The sequence below is a fragment of the Syzygium oleosum genome, unplaced genomic scaffold (genome assembly GCF_021117445.2).
Source record: "Syzygium oleosum isolate NSW1041296 unplaced genomic scaffold, Sole_v2.1 Sole_v2.01, whole genome shotgun sequence".
NCBI classification, from domain to species: domain Eukaryota; kingdom Viridiplantae; phylum Streptophyta; class Magnoliopsida; order Myrtales; family Myrtaceae; genus Syzygium; species Syzygium oleosum.
The window spans coordinates 18,300,083-18,318,172 of NW_026607485.1; the positions used below are offsets into that span (position 1 = coordinate 18,300,083).

The 18,090-nt window shown below is 42.1% G+C and overlaps 3 long non-coding RNA genes across 3 annotated transcripts; all 3 read right to left on the reverse strand.

The window, feature by feature from the left end:
• Nucleotides 1-64: 64 nt before the first annotated feature.
• Nucleotides 65-987, reverse strand: LOC130140125 (uncharacterized). Its single transcript, XR_008818118.1, has 2 exons — nt 603-987; nt 65-385 (listed from the first exon to the last, which is right to left on the reverse strand). It is a non-coding gene; the product is annotated as an uncharacterized LOC130140125 (long non-coding RNA).
• Nucleotides 988-4,039: 3,052 nt separating this feature from the next.
• On the reverse strand, nt 4,040-4,931 carry LOC115683419 (uncharacterized). The gene is made up of 2 exons (XR_004006012.2): nt 4,582-4,931; nt 4,040-4,353 (listed from the first exon to the last, which is right to left on the reverse strand). It is a non-coding gene; the product is annotated as an uncharacterized LOC115683419 (long non-coding RNA).
• Nucleotides 4,932-6,137: 1,206 nt separating this feature from the next.
• LOC130137565 (uncharacterized) lies at nt 6,138-6,909 on the reverse strand. Its single transcript, XR_008815976.1, has 2 exons — nt 6,807-6,909; nt 6,138-6,584 (listed from the first exon to the last, which is right to left on the reverse strand). It is a non-coding gene; the product is annotated as an uncharacterized LOC130137565 (long non-coding RNA).
• Between the last annotated feature and the right edge of the window lie 11,181 nt (nt 6,910-18,090).

Below are 18,090 nucleotides of genomic sequence, written 5' to 3' on the forward strand. Positions count from 1 at the left end.
TTTTTATTTAAATAGATAAGACTCGGCATGTGGTGATTGGGAGCGTGAAATAAAGATAATGAGATTCGGTGAAAAGGCATAGGGATATCAATTCAATAAACAAACAATTTACATTCTTTCCAATAGCAGGGTATTCAAAAAAGTTATTCGAGCTCCATGAACAAAAGTACGTGGAAAATCCTAATTAACCATGGAGAGCATAGAAAGCAAATTATTCATTTCTTATTAACACCAACATACATTAGGAGCAATCGAACAGAAAAACTAATAATCGAGAATCACTTGAATGGCGGCGGGCATGGCCCAGCCCCATGAGGGGCATGGACAGGTTGACTTCCACAAACATCAATCTTGCTCACCGCCAGCTTTTCGACACGGCTTCCTCCTGAAAACGTGCATTTAGTTAGATAGTCTCCAATTCAGACATTATTACCTTCAAACTTCGAATCCTAAAAGAACATCACTTGCAAAATGTGGAATCGAATTCTTTTCCATCCCCTATAATCGCTTCTCTCAAAAACCGGATTGTTCTTAATTGTTATCCGGTCAACTCATGTTTTGCATTTTCTAATTTTGCATGCACGTATAGAGATAGCGCTCACCGTTGCTCATCGGGCGGGCGTCGGCGACTCTTGAAGAGATGATCGTGTTAGATGAAAGGACTAGGAAAAGAAGGAAGGCGAGAGAGGACTTGGTATGCATCATGCGTGCTCCTCATTGTCGTGCGGTTGTACAATGGATACAGATGTAGAAGGAATGAGAGCGCTATATATAACAATGTCGACCTCGTGAAGTTGAAGATATGCCGTGTATTGCGGTTCAAAAGTTTCGCCGTTGACCGACTGTGAAACACCGATGAGCATCTTCTTTGAAAGAATCACTTTATTGGGTGAGTTTTTGACGGGCCTCTCTTGGACTAAAGGGCGCAGTACACACGGCGGACCCGGATGAATGGTCGCGAGCAAGAATTGCAGGAACCTAGTCAATACGAACACACTTTGTTCCAATTAACGTGTGGTCGTACGATGTAATGATTCTAGAATGATTGAGAGTGCTATATATATGTTTCGCTGCCAACCTCGACTTTGAAAACATGGAGCAGAAGATGAGCCATCAACATCATGTGCTGGGGTCCATACGCGGAGCAGAAGATGAGCCATCAATATCATGTGCTGGGGTCCATACGTTTCGCCGCCAACCTCGACTTTGAAAACATGGATGAGCATCTTTTTGACAAATGGTGCATTATACATAGAAAATGTCTCGCTTTCTTAGGTGAGTTCTTGACGAGCCTCTCTCGGACCATTTCTGCGAAGCTCACGTTTTGTTGATAAGGGTTGTCATCCACTTTATATGTATGAAGCACTATTTTTCTTCAGTAACAAATTTAACTTCAAAATTATTACAAGTGTATCAGTTTCGAATTTTTTATGATCAAAAAATTAGTTCGGGATAAATTTGTTACAGGTGTACCGATTTGAGATTTTTCGTGATATTAACCCCGAAAAGAATTAAAGAAAGAAAATGGTCATCCATGTTTTCAAACTTTGTTGGCGAAGCTCATGTCTTGTTGATATCAGTTGTCGTCCACTTCTATCGAGGCAAAACTTACTTCTTTTTAAGTTGATTCCGGCTTTGGATGAGTTGATACGTTAAGATTAATTAACAAAAGTCGTGTATAAAGCTCGCTTCCTCATCATTAAAAGAAAATTTGGTTATGGCATTGGTCCCTGAACTTTTTCGATTTAGGCAATGTCTCCTCTGGACATTTTTTGCACAATCGGATCCTTGAAAATGTTTGATTGTTGTGATTTTTGTCCTCCCATCACATGCTTGAACTGAAATGCTGATGTGCTAGTCAAATGGCCGTTAGTTTGGACTGAAATGCTGATGTGGCAGTCGAATGGCTGTTTAGTGCTTACGTGGCATCTATGAATCGCCAATGTGATGCCTACGTGGCTTTCACAAATTTTAAAAATTAAAAGATATGTGACGTTAATTTTTTAAAAAGAAAAAAAAATTGAAAACATACATTAGCCAGAAGAATTGCAATAGAATAACTTTCTTGAGTTATTGCCTTTACGCATGGAAAGATAAAATCCCCGATACAAAGAAAGATAAAATGAGTTTGTCAACTTTAGAAACTCTTGCTGCACTTGCCAAAAGTACAAGAATTGCTCCACTGGTCTTGATCTGATTTAGAGCAATTTTTGAAATTGCTTTGCTGTTGAGAGATATTTTCTCCAATAGCGCACGCATGGCTTCTATTAATTTTTAAAATTGAAAGATATATAAAGTTGATCTTTTTGAAAAGGAAAGAATTTGAAAACGAAAATTAAAAAAGAAACTTCAAAAGCGGATGATGGCGGAGGAGGATGGCGAAAATGTTGCGGAAGGCCACAGACCTTGCCACAAGCTGGTGGGTCTACAAGTTCCTCGTCAACCACTGCCCCCTTGCCGTTGTTGGCGAGGCAGGGGAGGGCTACGTTTGCCTCTCTCTCTCTTTCTCTCTCTCGTAAAGATACCCATTATCAGTCGCAGCCCCATTCCCAAATCTATGAAACCCTCATTCAATCGTGGATGAGGTTCAGCCACCCTCGTCGCCCTTTCAAGATGAAGACGAAGACGAATACGATGGCGAGGTCAACCAGAACCTGTTTGAGTGTCTCTGTCCAACCCTCTCTTAGTCTGAGTATGTTGCGCTCTTGTGAATGATTAGAGGCGGTGACGATGCTCGACCACTAACAAGGGTTGCTGGACCCTCGTCGGTTGCTTGGCACCACCACCATTGCTGCCATCGCAGCCCCCTTTACCCAATGTGCACCTCCCCTCACTCTTTTTTGACTCTATCTAGTTTCCTTTTTTATTTTTATTTTCGGTCTTCGCTTTCTATTTTTTTATTCCACATCAGCAACTATCTAAAACGATAACACTGATGTAACGCAAATATGGATGTTATCTCAGCATTTCCGTCCAAGTATATATAATGAAAGAACGGGCATGAACAAAAAAAAATACAAAGTTCAATGACCTGGTTGCACCAAAGTATGTGGAAACCCTAATTAATCATGGAGAGTATAGAAAGCGAATTATTTTTTTCTTTATAACACCAAGAAATATTAGGAGCAATCAGAATAGAAAAATTAATAATTGAGAATCGTTCGAAAGATTCACGATGGCAGGCATGGCTTCCAAGGCTGGCCCTTTGAAGGGCCATGCCGGGGTTGACTTCCGCAAACGGCAATCTTGCTCACCGCCGTCTCTTCAAAATTGCTTCCTCCCGAAAACGCGCATTTAGTTAGTCTCCAATTTAGACATTATTGTCTTTAAACTTCGAAATCTAAAAGAACACTATTGCTCCTTCAGCATCGTAATTCACCATGCGATTAATTAAGTGGGATTAAATAGATTCACTTTGGTCAATTCAAATTCTGTCTTCTAGTTTAATCTCAGCCCATGATGGGACCTGAAAATGACATCCATAATTGGAACATACCGTGCTCTTGATAAAACATCAAAATTGCAATGAAATAAAAGATCCAAATGTTTTATCTAGAGAGGTTTATGGATATGATAATGCCCCTTTCCAGGAGATTAAGCAACCAATTCTTTGGTATTACAATCGGAACCATTGGCTAGTGGATTTTTCAAGATTTTTACTTTCTTGTCCTCGGACTTTCAGAAGAAGTCACCCTAAATAAAAATCGAATTTGAGATCTTACACTTCCTCTGAAAACTTTTAGGTACTTTCGGAACATGTCCTTCTTGTCTGTTCAAGCCAAATAAAAGTACATAAAATATTGGGAATATCGTACTTTCACCCAAATAGATAAGACTTAGCGCGATGGTTGGCTTGCATGGTGAATAATGCGGTACTTGGGGAATGTGAAATGAATATATCAAGATTCGCAGTGGCTTATCGGTCTTCACCGGTGATAATTCAGAAAGTCATGGTAAATTATGCCTTTTTAAGTACTAGGTCGAGCCCTTTATTAGGAGTACTTTTCAGAGATGTGGCGAAAAGGCATAGCGATATCGATTCAACAAACCACCAAATTAAATCATTTCCCATTGGCGGTGTATTCAAGGGAATCATTTGAGCTCCATGAACTGAAGTATGTAGGAAAACCCTTATTAACCATGGAGAGGATCGAAAGTAAATTATTATTTTGTATTGTTTCCTTAAAACACCAAAAGAAACTAGGAGCAGCCGAACAGAAAGTTCAATAGTCGAGGATCATTTGAATCTTGACGACGGCGGGCCTGGGGGGTTCACTTTTGAAGAGGCATGCTCGGGTCTACTTCCAACAACACCAATCTTGCTCACCGCCATATATCCGGAGCTGCATCCTCCTGAAAACGTGCGTTTAGTTAGTCTCCCACTCAGATATTATCGTCTCCAAACTTCGAATTCTAAAACAACGTTACTTTCGAAATGTGAAACCGATCTCTTTTGCATCCCCTATAATCACTTCCCTCGAAAGCGACCGTTCTTAATCATCACGTCAGCCGTTTATCCATTCAGCCCACGATTTGCACTTTCACATTTGTGCATGCATCTACAGAGATTGAAGTGCTTACCGCTGCTCATCGGGCGGGTGGCGGCAGCGGGACCATTCGAAGAGATGATTGCGTGAGATGAAAGGGCTAGGAAAAGAAGGAAGACGAGGGAGGTCTTGTGAAGCATTGTCCTCTCTATTGGAATGTATGATTCTACGATAAACGTGTGTACATGTAGAGAATCAGTGAGACTGAGAATGCTATATATAACAATGTTGAGCAAATGGAGTTGACGATAAGCCGTGTATCGTGGTACAAATGTTTCAACGTCAACCCACTTTGAAAACATGGATGAGCATCATTTCGAAAGATAGTGCATTGTACATATAAAGTCTCTCTCTCTCTCTTTGACCAAAGGTGCGCACCTATCAAAATGGGTTATAGACTCATTTCTTAACCCATATATAATGGGATGGGTTGTTACATATGTTAGTTATATTTAGTAAATGAGTCATAAATAAATTTAAACATAACATGAATGTTAAATGAGTTATAAATGAGTTTACAACTTATGACCATTTCTTCATTCTCTCTCGCCCTCATTCCATCTCGCACTCACTCACCTCGATTTAGATACAAGGTTTCCTAGATTTGGTTAAATATAGAAGTGCTTTAACAATATGAGTTTTACAAATTTAGAAAATTAAAAGATATATGAAGTTAATAATTCTGGACAGAAAAAATTTGAAAACAAAAGATAAAAAAGAACCTTCAACAATCGACGATAGCGGACAGGGCGGAGGAGGATGGCGGAAATGGCGCGGGGGGCCACAAGGTTCAGCCGTCTGCCAACAAGGACGAAGATAAGCTAGGTCAATTCGAACCCGCCTGAGTATCTCTGTCCAATCCTCTCTCAGTCCGAGTATGTGCATTTGGGGGTGGCTAGAGGTGGTGGCGATGCCCAGCCAGCAACAAGGGTTGTTGGATCCTTGCTGATGGCTTGGCACAATAATTGTGACAAGTATATAATGGAAGGACGAGCATGAACAAACAAATACGAAGTTCAATGACCCGGTTGCATAAAAAAAAGGTCTAAGGTCTACACTGCACAAATTGTAAAAGTTCAAGAACCCTCCATGCCATTATCCCAAAGTGACAGTGAGAGGTCTGTTTGCGGCATGTTTGTCAAAAAGGGAATTCATGAGCCAATTAGTTGGGCATCTATACATTTCGAAATTACTGACAAGCTTTTCTCATAGGTCTAATCTTACATTGGATTTAGTTTTCTTGCCAAGTGGAGATCACGTTGTAGTTGTTAATCCTAGACAATGCGCTTCTTAAGAGATGCGATGAACCCAACAAATTGGAACCATTGAGCTTGATAACCTAGTGATAAAAGGAGTCATATTGTTTTCCAAGAAATCACAAATTCGAGTTATGTCGTGAGCAAATCTCTAGCAAATTTATGCCTTGGGCATTTGTTAGTTGTGTGGAGAAAATTCTTGGCTTCTAACACGTTGGTGGGATCGCGGTAATGGAGTCGCACACCAATACGATGGGTTAGTGGGTTAGGTATTGTTTTTTTTTTTTTTTCACTTTCTTGTTATTTGATTTCAAGAGAATTACAAGAGGTCATGCTAAATAGAATCAAATTTGAGATCTCACGCTTCCTCTGAAAAACTTTAAAGTGCTTTTGAAATATGATATCCCTGTTGGATTGCACGGTGGATGACATGGTATTTCGGGAGCATGAAATGTGGTGAAACGGCATAGGATATCAATTCAATCAACAATCCCATTCGCAGTGTATTCAAAGAAATCATTTGAGCTCCATGAACAGAAATATGCGGAAAACCCCAAATAACCATGGAGACTATAGAAAGCGGATGATTTGTTTCTTTATAACACCAACAAATATTAGGAGTAATGAGCAATTGAACAGAAAATTTAATAATCGAGAATCATTCGAAAGATTCACGATGGCGGGCATGGCTTCGGAGGCCGGCCCTTTGAAGGGGCATGCCGGGGTTGACTTCCACAAACAACAATCTTGCTCACCATCGTCTCTTCAAAATTGCTTCCTCCTGAAAATGTGCATTTACTTAATCTCCAATTTAGAAATTATTGTCTTCAAACTTCGAATTCTAAAAGAACATAAAGGTGAAATCGATTTCTTTTGCATCCCCTATTATCACTTTCCTCAAAAGCGACTATTCTCAATCATTACTTTGAGCAGTTTACCCTGTCAACTCATGATTTGCGTTTTTCTCATTTTGCATGCATCTATATAGACTAACAACGCTTACCATTACTCATCGCTCGGGCACCGGCGACTTTCGAAGAGATGGTTATGTGAGAAGAAAGGAATAGGAAGAGAAGGAAGACGAGAAAGGCCCTGCGGAGCATCATGTTGGCCGGCCCGTATGGCTCGGCCAAGCGCCCTAGGATCACCATAGCGAGATATTAACGGTACGGTAAAAGGATGGATAGAATTTGTGCACCTGTTTTGGATTCCATCGGCCTGGATGCAGAAATGACGATGAACCGGTGCCGTAGGTCTTCTCCCCTGTCACCCCCGAAGTCCCGGTGCTATGGGACCGCCTTAGCCAACTCACGGAAGCCTTAGGTGAGTTTGAGAGCGTTTGAGAGAGATTGGAGAGAGTTAGGTGCAGAGGAGGGACCTGCAGCTCTATTTATAGGGTTTCCAGCCAAGCCCTCTCATAACGGGCCGGGCCGAACTCGGCCCACACAAGCCGGGCCCATATCCGACCAATTAAGAAACCTTATATCCAAACTTATTAGACCAAACCCATAAGGGGGTAATAACAATCTCAATTAATGTAACCCACATTAGGAAAACGTTACATTCTCCCACTTGGGCTATATTAATTGAAATTGTACCTTATGTGCACCTTTATTTGGTCTATGGATAATTCTTAATAGTCAATCCGATCCCATAAAGTTTCAAACACCGAATCATGGCGGTAACTGCATGTAATCACGCAGAGCCTTCCATGGTCACAAGTGTCTTAGACTTTACTGATATGGATTCGATATGGTTTTGTGGCAAACGGATGACACCTCATAAAGAGTGATACCTCATGTGTCATCCCCTTTGTCAGTCCTCATTCTCTTTCCTTAAGTGTCACAAAAACCTGATGTGTCACTAGAGAATATCTTTATGGTTCCAATGAACCTACATATGTCTTATCCTTATTGTTAACATTACTTTATGTGTAATAAGACATATCCTTAAGGCTAATAACTGAATGCCCATAGCCTTTACTCAAGGTTTATACAGTACCTTAAGATTTTCACCTTATATGTGTATTTAACATGACAACAATGCATTCAGAAATACCTTATTGAATGCAAATGAGTTGATACACATCCAAAATGTTACAAAGAGTAACAAAACACATATGTAAACTTTATTAGAGCATAAATAAAAACAGCTCCCACTAAACAACAGTATCCCATGATATTCCTAAGCCCATGCTAACGACATGTCTTTCAAAAATACAGGGGCGAAGGCCTTTAGTTAGTGGGTCTGCTACCATATCGTCTGTGGAAATGTGCTCTACTGTAATGTCACCATCCCTGACTTTTTCCTTTATGGTCAAGTACTTGACCTCCATATGCTTAGACCCCTTGAGACCTCTGTTGTTGTTAACAAACAACACTGCAGAGTTATTGTCACAATACAACTGTATGGGCCGATCCACAAAATCAAATACGGTCAACTCCCTAATGAGGTTCCGAAGCCAAATTGCCTGAGTAGCGGCCGAAAAGCATGCTACAAACTCCGCTTGCATGATAAAGGATGCCATTGATTTCTGTTTCTCATTTTTCCATGATACTGCACCTCCTGCTAACTTAAAGATGTAACCCGTTGTCGACTTCCTTTCATCCTGACAGCCAGCAAAGTCTGAATCCGAATACCCTACCAGCTGTAGGTCTTGAACATGTCTGTAGATCAGCATATAGTCTTTTGTCCTCTTTACGTACCTCAAAACCTTCTTGGCAACAACTTAGTGATCGTGTCCTGTATTTGACTGATATCTGCCTAGAAGTCCTGTTGCAAAAGCAATGTCTGGCCTAGTGCAAACTTGAGCATACATGATACTTCTAAGTGCACTAGCATAAAGGTAAGGTACATCCTTCATTTGGGTTTTCTCAACATCCGTATGAGAACACTGTGACAAACTCAGTTTATCACCCTTTATGACAGGAGCAATTCCTGGCTTGCAGTCCTGCATACTGAATCTTTCCAGAATACGATTAACATATGTTCTCTGAGACAAACCCAATACTCGGCGAGAACGATCCCTATGGATCTCAATGCCTAGGACAAAAGACGCCTTATCAAGGTCCTTCATGTCAAAATCCTTCGATAACATTCGCTTTGTCTCATGTAGTAATCCAATATCACTACTCGCAAGCAAGATGTCATCTAGATAGAGTATGAGAAAAATAAATTTCCTCCCACTGACCTTGCTGTATATACACTGATCCAACTTGTTCTCAACAAAACCTAATGAAGTGACAACACTATGAAACTTCAAATACCATTGTCTAGAAGCTTGCTTAAGGCCATAAATAGATTTCTTCAATCTACACACATGCTCACCTGAATCATCAGCTGCAAAACCTTCGGGTTGCACCATATAGACTTCCTCATCAAGGTCTCCATTTAGAAAGGCAGTCTTAACATCCATCTGGTGTAATTCCATATCAAAATGAGCTACTAATGCCATGATCACTCTGAAAGAATCCTTAGAAGATACTGGTGAAAAAGTCGCCTCATAGTCTACTCATTCTCTTTGAGTGAAACCCTTGGCTACCAGTCTGGCTTTGAATTTCTCAATCTTTCCTTTGGAGTCTCTTTTAGTCTTGTATACCCATTTGCAACCAATGGGCTTGTAACCTTTAGGCAATTCAACAAGCTCCCAAACACTATTATATTTCATAGACTGAATCTCGTCTTTCATTGCATCCACCCACATATCTGATTGAGGACAAGAAATTGCATCTGAATGAGTTACTGGATCAACCACGCAGCCTATATCGTAGTCATGCTCTCCCAGAAAAATCATATAATCCGGTGGTATAGCCGATCGTCTCTGCCTGATAGATCTCCCGAGTGGAGCTACTACTTCCTCATCCTGCACCTGAGGGGTTTGATGTACTTCGTCAAGAACTATTTCAATAACAGGATCCTGGACCACAACAGGCTCAATCTGTGGTGCAAGGGTCTCCATTATCGTCTGTACAGGTAGAGAAATCGACACTGTAGTACCTACCATATTATTATCCTCAATGGTCTGTGAGCAACTACCCTTCTCGACTACATCAAATTCCAGAAATTTCGTTGTATGTGATTTGACAATTCTTGTGCCTCCATGAGGACTGTAAAACCGATACCCCTTCAAATGATCTGGGTAAGATACGAAGTAACATCGAGTGGTTCTGAATTCCAATTTGCTCAATGTTGGATTGTATAACCTTACTTCTACAGGACACCCCCAAACTTTAAAATGATTTAGGCTAGGTTTACGTCCAGTCCATAATTCAAAAGGAGTCTTTGGAACAACCTTGGTAGGAACACGATTTAGAATGTAGAGAGCTGTTCTCAAGGCTTCACCCCATAGAAAATCAGGTAAGTTCGTCCTGCTAATCATACTCATCATCATGTCCATAAGGGTGCGATTCCGTCTTTCGGCCACACCGTTTTGTTCAGGACTCCCGGGCATAGTAAATTGAGCCACTATTCCAGAATCTTCCAAGTATTTGGCAAATGGCCCTTTCAGCTGTCCAGTATCGCCATGCCTGCCATAATACTCACCACCTCGGTCAAACCTGACAACCTTTATGACTTTTCCCAGCTGTTTCTTGACTTCAGTCCGAAAAATCTTGAACTTGTCAAGAGACTCAGACTTCTCCTTAATCAAGAACAGATAACCATATCGGGAATAGTCGTCTATAAATGTGATGAAATAGAAATTTCTACACAATGTTGCCGTATAGGGTCCACTGATGTCAGTGTGAATGACTTCCAACAGGTCAGAACTACGGACTGCGATTTTCTTCTTTATCTTAGTCATCTTACCCCTACAACAGTCTACGCAAGTATCTAGGTCACTTTCAAGAGTAGGCAGGATGTTTGTCTTTATCAGCCTTTCCACTCTTTCCTTAGAAATGTGACCAAGTCGTTTATGCCACAATGCATAAGATTGTTCCTTAGGTAGAGGTCTTTTGGAAACAACCCTTTCAGCTGTATAAGCGACGTATATATCATTGGGAGATAAACACAATATGTACAATTCATTCGATATGTTGCAGCACCCAACCTTATTTGAATCAAAGAACATAGAAATCATATTGTTCTTTATTTCAAAAGAGTAGTCACAAACATCCAAACTTGATACGGAAACTAAGTTCCGTCTGAAGGAAGGCACATAAAAGGTGTTTCTTAACATCATATTAAAACCAGAATCCAAAATTAATATGACATCTCCCACGAACTCGACGTCGACTCTCTTGTTGTTTCCTACAGTGAGCTTTAATTCATCCTGATTTGGCTTCCTTCTGTTTGTGAATCCCTGTATGGTATACGCAACATGATTAGTTGCACCGCTATCTAGCCACCAAGAACTGGATGGAGCTTCTAATAGGTTGGATTCACAAACAAGTGCCAAAGAATTAATACCTGACTGCTCACGCTTGGACAACCAAGTTTTATATCTATTGCAGTCTTTCTTCATGTGACCCTTCCTCTTACAAAAGTAGCAGCGAACACCATTCTTCTTCAAGGGTGTTTTCTCATGACCCAGATGGTCTAAAGGACCGGTGGTTTCAGGAGTTCCTTTCTGAGTACGATTCTTAAACTTACTACTCTTCCTGCTACTGGAACTAGAGGCATAGAAAGCAAGATTCCCTTTATCTTTCTTCAGTTTCTCTTCCTCTACCACAACCCTAACTATCAGGTCATTGACCGACCACTTTTCATCTTGGGAATTATAGTTGGTCTTTATAATTCCAAACTCAGTAGGAAGGGTGTTCAGGGCTTGATACACAATGTAAGCATCAGAAAGGATAATCTCATGAACCTTTAGTTTTGTCTGGAGGTCTACCATTCTGAGGACGTAATCCCTAACCCCACTTGAACCATCATACCTCATATTATTGAGTAACTGCATATATGTCCCAGCCTCAGCATTAGACGAGTCACGGTTCCTTGCTTGCAAGGTTTCCATCATTTCTCTAGCAGTGCGGTCAGCTGGTAAACTACTCTTCAAGTGGTCCTTAATGGATCGCTTCATCAGTAACAAGCAAATCCTATTATTCTTTGCCCAGGCGGCAGTCAATGTCTTTTCCATATCCGTACTATCAGCAGTGACATCTGCTGGCTTGTCCTCAGTAAGAGCAATATGAATATCTGCCAGCTCCATACCAAACAGAAATCCTCTTTCCATTTCTTAAAGTTTGAACCAGTAAGAACCTCAATACTTATAGAGTTGCCGTTCAGGGAGAATGTGACTATTAAAAACAAGCAATATCTATAATCAGCATCATGTGAGTACTTTCCTGAGAGTTACACACATCATCATATAATCACCTTTGGACAGAATACATGATATGCAATTGTATACCCTCTACATTACAACGGCCATGAGAATATATTCCAATCTTTTATGAATTCACCACCTTTGGGCGTATGAACCACTAGGATTAGTCATTTCTCACACATGCTGTATATGCATCCCTCCATGAACCAATACATAATCACCTCCTTTGGGAGTATAATAACACATTAGAACAGGAGACATCCTAACAATACGAGACTGATATTTCTCAAACTCAATCAAGTGTGCCACTTTGGCAGTCACTACCAAATTGAATCATTGAAACTCTCTCATACTAAAGATATAAACTTTATGTCTCACATATACTATATAATGTAATTCTAGACTGGAAGACATGGGCAATGTCTCTAAAATTACATACCATGCTAATTACATTGCTTTATACATTGATATATGTCGAACCTTATACATACCATCAATGAAACATGATCTACACGTCTTTATGTCATCATATACATGTAAGCTTTAATCTGTATCTCTTAAACCATAGAGAAATACAGGAAAATACGAAAATATACCCTAAAAATACGCGTATATAGGGTTCCGTATGTATTTTCACATCCTTAAAAGTATCAAACATGTAAAATAAATATACCACAGTGTAGAGAATCTTTATACGAGCACGCCGGTACCTTGCATGCTCCAAACGGAGGTCGGACGCGCCCTCACGCACCTCCTGAAGGTGCGGCGCGTGGGCCTCACGCGCCGGCGCCTAAGCCGGCCAAAAAGGCCAGTCCGACCGGTCTGACCGCCGACCGGTCCGACCGGTCCGACCTGTTGACCGGTTCGGTCAACGGGTTGGGTCCGGGTCGGGTCAACGGGTCGGACCCTGGGTCGGGTCAACGGGTCGGATCTGGGTCGGGTCAGCCGGATCAACCCGGCTCGCGGAAACTCTAGCGCGTGCGTTGCACGCGCCTGGGAACACACGCGCGTGTGCCGCCGGGGCTCTCCGACGCCCCGGCGCGTGCGGTCATTTCCGGCGGCCCCTGGTGGCCAGTGATCCCTCATTTTACTCGCCTCGCGACGATCTATCCATCTATGTGATTTATTCTAACATTCAACGGATGAAAAAAATAAAATCACACACGAACAGTACCGGCCCATTTCTCGACTATGGCGGCTCTGATACCACATGTTGGCCGGCCCGTATGGCTCGGCCAAGCGCCCTAGGATCACCATAGCGAGCTATTAACGGTACGGTAAAAGGATGGATAGAATTTGTGCACCTGTTTTGGATTCCATCAGCCTGGATGCGGAAATGACGATGAACCGGTGCCGTAGGTCTTCTCCCCTGTCACCCCCGAAGTCCCGGCGCTATGAGACCGCCTCGGCCAACTCACGGAAGCCTTAGGTGAGTTTGAGAGCGTTTGAGAGAGATTGGAGAGAGTTAGGTGCAGAGGAGGGACCTGCAGCTCTATTTATAGAGTTTCCAGCCAGGCCCTCTCATAACGGGCCGGGCCGAACTCGGCCCACACAAGCCGGGCCCATATCCGACCAATTAAGAAACCTTATATCCAAACTTATTAGACCAAATCCGTAAGCGGGTAATAACAATCTCAATTAATGTAACCCACATTAGGAAAACGTTACACATCATTGGTTCCCTAATTAACGTGTGATCGTACGATGTAATGATTCTACAGTGATTGTAAGCACGGACAGAGAAGGAATGAGAGTGCTATATATAACAATGTCGGCCTCATGGAGCAGAAGATGCGCCATCACGCAGTGGGGTCCATACGTTTCGCCGCCAACCTCGACTTTGAAAGCAGTGCATAAAAAGTCTCACGTTTCAGTGGGTGGTTTTTGACTAGCCTCTCCTGGACCATTATCTGCGAAGCTCGTGCTTTGTCGATAAGAGTTGTCGTCCACTTTATATGGGCAAAGCACTACTTTTCATTAAGAAAAAGGAAAGAAAGAAAATGGCCATCCATGTTTTCAAATTTGTAGGCGGAGGTCATGTCTTGTTGATAACAGTTGTCCTCCACTTCTATGGAGGAAAAACTTACTTCTTTTTAAGTTTATTCAGGGTTAGGAACAGGATAAGTTGATACAATAAGATTAATTTACAAAAATCATGTAAAGCTCGCTTCCTCATCATTTAATAGAAAAAGACGATTATGGTATTGGGTCTTGGAACTTTTTCGATTTGTGCATTGTCATCCTTAATTTCTTTTTTTTTTTTACAACCGTGTCCTTTGTTTTTTTGGTCATATACAATCGTGTCCTTAAACATGTTCGATTGTTGCAATTATAGTCCTCCATCATAGGCTTGGATCCTACGAGATGCTCGGACGGAGATACTGATGTGGAAATCAAATGGCTGGTAAGTGCTTACGTGGCAGCCATGTGTCGCCAACGTGACACCAACGTGGCTTTTACAAAAACAAAAAAGTCAAAGGATTATGTTATCTGAAAAGATAAATTTTGAAAACAAAAGATGAATAAAAAACAATTCAACATAGGATGATGGTGGAAGTAGGGTAGTGGAAATGGCGCGGAGGCGACACACCCTTGCCACTAGTGTCAAGGGGGTTGGCGAGGGCCAGCTCTTGCCGATGATTGGTGAGGGTCTCAGGCAAGGCCAGTGAAAGTCATGATTGCCTCGCCGACACGCGCTCTCTCTCTCTCTCTCACACGGATCAACACACACTCGGCCGCAGCCCCCTTTCTAGATCTAGGAAACCCCCGTCCAATTGTGGATGAGGTTGAGCCACCTTCATCACTGCCTACAAGGACGAATATGAGCGAGTTCAATCCGAAGACTGAAGACAAACATGAGATGACTGAGTATGTGCGTGCATAGATGATTAGAACTGGTGGCAATGCCCAGCCACCGACGAGGGTTGCTGGACCCTCGCCAGTGGATTGCCGCCGCCGCCTCCCTCGTGGCTCCCACTGCCCCAACATACCTCACCAGTGCATTGGCGAGGTTGCTGGACCCTCGCCAATATGTAGTTTTTCTATTCCAAGTCAGCAATTATATCAAGTGACAGCACTAATGTGGAGCTGGCATTGGTGTGATTTCAACATTTCTGTCCAAGTATTCGATGGAAGGACAAACAAATAACAAAGCGCAATGACTCAATTGCATTAAAAGGAAGTCTAGGAACGATAGTGAAAAATAAAACAAGTCAAAGATGACAATTTGCTAATATAAGTAAGGATTTACTCTGGCGATAATGAGAGGTCCGTTTGCAGCATGTTTATCGAGAAGGGAATTCATGCACCTATTGGTTGGGCAACTAAGCATTCAAAAATCACTGACAAGCTTCTCTTGGGTCTACTCTTACATCGAATCAGTTTTTTCTTGTTAATTAGCGATCAAGTAGGAGTTGTTTATCCCACCCTCTGCGCTTCTTAATATGTTCATTTGTTAGGCTTTGACCCGAGTCTTTTTGCACAAAAATGATACTTAAGAGATGTGATTATTGAACAAATTGTAATCATCGAGAGTGGTAGCCCAATGGCAAAGAGGTCATACTATTTTTCATGAGGTCACAAATTAGAGTGATGTTGTGAGCGGAGTCTAGCCAGCTCATGCCTTTGGTAGTTATTATTTATGCGGAGAGGTTTCTTAGTTTTGAACGTGCTAATTGGAAAAAATTAATGGGCTCGTGTACCTACGGGTGGGTTGAGTAGTTCTGTCTAAAATCGAACATTTCGTAAGAAGTGTATAACTCTTTAACGCCCATAAGGATAGCTGCTAGTTGGTGGTCGCCGTTCCCCACCCTTTCATTCATAAAAAAACGAGCAAATTTGCTGGAAGACATCATACTACTTTATTGCCCTCACATTTTTTCGCTCCTTGCCAACATCGTCATCGACTTTGTGGAGACAATGTTCATTCCTCGTTGCCACCTTCCTCCTTGACCGGGTCACACGGTAGCCATTGCTACTGAGCAGTATCAGCAAGATGATCTTCTTGCTCACTTCGCTTGACTCTAACTCACCATCATCGACCACAGTCACACAAAGCTCATGGCCGACTATCATCTGTGTTGCCTGTGTGTTTTCTATGTGGTCTTCTTCTCCAAAGGATGGGGCCGATCACGTCGTTGCACAGCTTGGAGATCTTCCTACTGAGGCTGCATGTGCAAGGGTATGCAGTTGGCGTCGCCGTGAAACAGGTGGTGAGTATAATGTTATCGATGACATACTTATTGATGTACAAGCCAATCACCCTCAAAGATTTTCCCACTTAGGCGTGTTCTTTGAGTGGATTTGGGGCTGTCTGTGGTGACGATTCTTCATACATTTGCCGTGCATGCACCGTGCAAACTCTGTGCACGAGCTATGCATGTTTCATACATATTTTCTAGAAAGACTTCGCACAAAGGATGAAGAGAAGAGGAGTACAACGATGACCATGAAACCAAAATAACCATCATCAAAAAGAAAATCAAAATTACGGGGAGTTCCTGCTGCGTCTATACAAAGACGGAGGAGAAGAACACCAAGTAGAGCACATGAGGGCGAGTGGCAGTACCTCCTCCTCCACCCGACCCCATCTGTCCGCCATATCGGTGGCAAAGAGCTCCTTCTCCACCACAAGCCTCACATCCCGACCACACATCACCAGTACTTTTGTCCACGAAGGTTGTTGGCAAATTTCTTGGTTCGATTAGATCCGCGAGAATTTTAATCTGAGTTTTCTTGGGTTTTTTGGAAACCCTATTCGATTCGTGGGTTTCTGTGGAAACCAATGCACGGGGCCGCTTCTTGCAGTACTCAGCGACACCTCTCAAAGTCTCTTGCTTGTTCTTTTGGACAACACCCATCGACAACAGCCACACGAAGCTCATATAGGCGATGGCCTTGTGCATTGCCTCTTTGTTTTCCTACGTGGTCTTCTTCACCATCGGGATGGGGCCGATCACGTCGGTGTGTAGCTTAGAGATATTCACGCTAAGGCTACGTGCGCAGGGGTACGTAATCAGCATCACCGTGAAACATGTGGTGAGCACAGTGTTATTGATGACGTACTTATTGATGTACAAAGCAATCACCCTCGGAGATCTTCCCGCTAAAGCGTGTTCTTTGGATAGATTTGCGGCTGCCAGCAGTGAAGATTCTATGTGCATTTGTTGTGCACATTATGTGCATCCTCCATACACATTTTCTAGATGACTTCTAGCAAAGAACTAAGAGAAGAAGGGTACAAAATGAAAGTTACATGGAGTTCTTGCAAAGCCTATACGGAAAAGGACGAGAAGAACACCAAGTAGAGCACCGAGGAGGGCATGAGGCGGGATCTACCCTCTGCCCGACCCTGTCCATCCATCACATGCTCATATGTGCCATTCAGATCCACTTCATCTAGTAGACCTCCTATCATCGACATCATTCCACTCTACAGCCCTCGCATTTTCGAGAAGGTCGGCATCACCTCCTCTAATAACAAAAACATCGCAGTTGATTTCATAAAGACAGTGTTCATCCTCATCACCACCTTCCTCATTCATGGGGATAGACGATGGCCATTGCTGCTGAGTAGCATCGACAGGATGATCTTCATAAGATTAAAATTCTATGGCGTCCAATGGTAATTAAAAAAGTGGGGTAGAAGATCTCCCATTTTGTTGGAGCTCTCTCAGTGCTGCTGCTGATGTTCTGTCGTTTTAGTTTTTTTCTTTGTTATTCAGTCAAGTTTGTTTGTTAGGCAATTGGTTTGTTAGCTATTTTCTAGGAAGTGGAACAAGTCAGTTTTGCACGTTTGTGTGCAGTTCTAAAAGGTTCCTATTTTGCTTGTACTTGACAGTTTTCGGAAGTATGAAGAAAAAGGTTTTTCATTCTATCTCTCTCTATAAAAACTAGAAGTTTGTTCTTTACCAAAAAAAAACTAGAAGTTTGTGTGAATTAGCTGAATATATCAGCAATAACAGTGGTATCAGAGCCTCTATGGGATCTTAAGGGACTGTGAAGTGAGGGTAAGTGAGTGTGA